This window comes from Mobula birostris, chromosome 12 (genome assembly GCF_030028105.1).
Source record: "Mobula birostris isolate sMobBir1 chromosome 12, sMobBir1.hap1, whole genome shotgun sequence".
NCBI classification, from domain to species: Eukaryota; Metazoa; Chordata; class Chondrichthyes; order Myliobatiformes; family Myliobatidae; genus Mobula; species Mobula birostris.
Window position 1 is genome coordinate 35,498,034 of NC_092381.1, and position 4,070 is coordinate 35,502,103.

The following is a 4,070-nucleotide window of genomic DNA, read 5'->3' on the forward strand; positions in this document are numbered from 1 at the left end:
ATGTCATATGATGTAGGCGATCATGGTCTTTCCCTGACCATGAATGTTCTTGGCAAATTGTTCTACAGAAGTGGTTTGCCATTGCCTTCTTCTGGGCAGTGTCTTTACAAGGCAGGGGTCCCCATAGCCATTATCAATACTCTTCAGAGACCGTCTGCCTGGTGTCAGTGGTTGCATAAACAGAACTTGTGATATGCTCATATGACCATCCACCATCTTCTCCATGGCTTCACGTGACCCTGATCAGGGACTAAGCAGGTGATACACCTTGCCCAAGGGTGACATGCAGGTTAAGGAAGTGAAGGAGTACCTTACTCTTCCTTTGGTAGAGACATATCTCCACTCCACCACCCATTTAATTTTAAGGTATTGAAATATGGAAGTATGACATTGTAGAAAGATGGAAGGATAAAAACAATTCTAAAAGTTCGGAATTGAAATGACTAGCGTTTGGGATGAAAGTTGGGGGGGGCAGCAAACTAGACCATGCGGATTCTAAGAGGGCATGAAAACGTGGAGGGGATTGAGGAGATGATGTTGTATCAGTGGAAGGATTTTGAAGAGCACCAAAGTTGTAAAAGAGCTAGTGTTGGCAACTAAGAAATGGGTAAATAGGAAGGAATTTGATGTGAGAGGCTTATTGTGTTTTATTTAAAAGGCTGAAGAATGGAAAGCAACTGGTTTCAACATTTTCCTCTTAACAGAGCCAACAATATTTTAGATACATAATGGCTACATGTAACAGCTATAATGGTATCAGGCCTCTCTCTAAACTGTTCCAATAACTCTTTCAACAATAACCTTAGATGGGTATTTCCCTGATCCACAAGCATTCATAACATTGGAGTCAAACTTTCCATGACTTTGGAAACATGTCCAATATTTAGTATAAAATCAGATTTGAATGCAACTAAAATTATTCATACACATTAAATGCAGAAATATGCATTAATACTAGAACTGAGATCAAGCAGGTAGATTAGATACAATTTGCCAAATAAGAACACTTCTATTTTTTCCAGTAGTATTTATATGAAATCACTGCACCATCCAATGTGTTAACTTGATTGTTTACACAGTACAGTCTTAAAAAATAATATTTAGAAACTTTGTGCTCACTTTGACAGATAGATAGATAGATAGATAGGTAGATAGATATACTTTATTGATCCTGAGGGAAATTTGACAGCACGTATACTAAAACTGGAACAATACAGAGAAGATTAGCATGGCCCCTGCGCAAGAACGACACACAGATTCGTGAAGTGCTCCATATTTTGTGGGGCGCTATGTTAGTGCAGCAGTTAGCATGACGCTATCATAGTTCGGAGTGTTGGAATTCGGAGTTCAATTCCGGTGCCAACTGTATGGAATTTGTACGTTCTCCCTGTGACCACGTGAATTTGCTCTGGGAGCTCCAGTTTCCTCCCACAGCCCCAAAACGTAGCAGTTTGTAGGTTAGTTGATCATTCTAACTTGTCCTCTGATTAGGCTAGGGTCTAATAGGTGGGATGCTGGGTGGTGTGGCTTGTGGCAGTCTAAATCAGCAGTCCTCAACCTTTTTATACTTTATACTTTATTGTCACCAACCGATTGATACTAGAACGTACAATCATCACAGCGATATTTGATTCTGTGCTTCTCGCTCCCTGGATTACAAATTGATATTAAATATTAAAAATTTAAATTATAAATCATAAATAGAAAATAGAAAAGGGAAAGTAAGGTAGTGCAAAAAAATTGAGGGGCAGGTCTGGATATTTGGAGGTTACTGCCCAGATCCGGGTCAGGATCCGTTCAGCAGTCTTATCACAGTTGGAAAGAAGCTGTTCCCAAATCTGGCCGTACGAGTCTTCAAGCTCCTGAGCCTTCTTCCGGAAGGAGGAGGGACGAAAAGTGTGTTGGCTGGGTGGGTCATGTCCTTGATGCCACGGACCAAAACCAGATTCCTCCCAATCAATGAGACTTAAAAAAAAAATTCAAAAGCAAATCTAGTGATAGAAATTTGAAAGAAACCTTGAAAGTAGTGGAAATATACATAAAGTCAGGGTGCACCTGTGAAGAGTAAAACAAGTTTCATATGTGTGATCATTTTTCAGAACTGTTTGTCAAAATGTTAGACCTGTTTAGTATTTTCAACATCTTGATTTTTTAAAGAAAAATTTATTATGTCAATTACGTATTTCATGTGGGATCTCATTCGATATAATTTTGCTACTGTGTTTTCAACGCTTTGGTAGAGACCAAACTCTAAATGTTATTTTAGTAATGATGAAGCTTTATGGAAATTGTGTGAGGTGCTATATAAATGCCAGTCCTTTCTTTCTACTATATCTTCCACACTCCAAAGAACCAAAGTAGCTAATTTATTTCTAAAGTGGAAACTGATGGAAGTAAGGATGTAAAAGGGAGAAAGAATGTCACTTCAAAAAAAGGACCATAGGACCAGAAGATATGGCAGCAGATTAGGTCATTTGGCCCATCGAGTCTGTTCCGCTATTTCATCATGGCTGGTCCATTTTCCCTCTCAGCCCCAATTTCCCGCCTTCTCCCCCTTTTCCTTCATGCCCAGACCAATGAAGAATCTATCAACCTCTGCCTTGAAGACACCCAATGACTTGGTCTCCACAACGAATTCCATAGATTCACCACTCTCTGGCTAAAGAAATCCCTCCTCATCACCACTCTAAAAGCTTTCAGAAGCCCAAATGATGCATCAAATATTTTTGAAGTGCAGCGTTTCCGAAGTGTGGGAAATGTGGCGTGTTATTACTTTTTTACTTCACGTAAGTAATGACGGAATTAAAATAAGAAGTATTTGAATAATTGTTCAGGATGCAACACTAGTCTGTTAATCTCTAAACATGCAAAGGCATAACATGGCTACTCTAGATTGACTTCAGTGTCACAATCATTGCAAAGTAAGGACAACATTTAGCATGCTCACCATCCAGGAAATGCCCTCTTCTCATAACTACCATCAAGGAGGAGGTACAGGAGCCTGAAGACCCACATTCGAATGCTTCAGGCGACATTCCCTCAAATTTTTACAGCTGCATGGACCAACCATTGCAATGAGGATGAAATTTTTACATGGCCTAAATCCTGCGTGGCACATTACATAAAAGAAAATTCCAGCTGTGCAGCATCAAAGGCTATGTGAGCGGGAGGATTTCAGTTACTACACAGCCACAGACCCACAGAGCTTAGAGGAAGCAGTGGTTTTAGGAAAAGCTTTTTCCCCTCTGCCATTAAGTTTCTGAATTGTCCTTGAACCCATTAACACTGCCTCACTATTCCTCTTTCTCACTATCTATCCATCTATTTATGTATATATTTGTGTATTTATCTATTTATTATTGTAACTTATAGTAACTGCTACCACAAAACAATAAATTTCAACTCTAATGTGAGTGATAATAAATCTGATTCTGATAAAATTACTTACCTCATAGATCTGCTTCACCTCTACTCCTCAATCCTATTTCTAGCCTTTGTGAATTAAATGTAAAAAATCTGGCAATATGAAGACAAGCAGCCATTTCAGTGAATGATCATCAACTGAAAGCACTTTGATTCCTTCACCTCAGACCTGTTTCTATTAAGTAGGAAGTGGGAGAGTGGTTTGAGGCTGCTCAAATTTTTAACTGTGTGCTCATCTTCTGTCCATCAGCATAAAAGTGTTAAAATCATTTTTCCACAGTCATCCACCACCGCTACCTCATCACTGAGCTCCACAGGAGTGACGTTAGAGGTGAGTATATTGAATTACATAAGACTATGTGTGTAAGATCCAATTATGGTATTCAGTTATCACCTTTGGTATTATTTTGTGAATGGTACAGAATTTCTATGAATTTGAGAGGGAGGCAACATAATCCATTTGTTGGGACTCTGTATCACTAGCACAAGATGCTAGACCAGTTGTTAAGTAGCACATGCAAATGCTGGGTGAACTACTGAAATACTGATGAAGGGTCTCAGCCCAAAACAGCGACTGTTCATTTCTCCCCTTGGATGCTGCCTGACCTGTTGAGCTCTTCTCTTTCTTTTTCAATCTTTTTATTAGT

The 4,070-nt window shown here is 39.2% G+C and overlaps 1 non-coding gene across 1 annotated transcript; it reads left to right on the forward strand.

Annotated features, from left to right (window-relative positions):
* Positions 1 to 1,175: 1,175 nt before the first annotated feature.
* LOC140206479 (U6 spliceosomal RNA) lies at positions 1,176 to 1,280 on the forward strand. The gene has a single exon (XR_011888170.1). It is a non-coding gene; the product is annotated as a U6 spliceosomal RNA (small nuclear RNA).
* Positions 1,281 to 4,070: the final 2,790 nt, after the last annotated feature.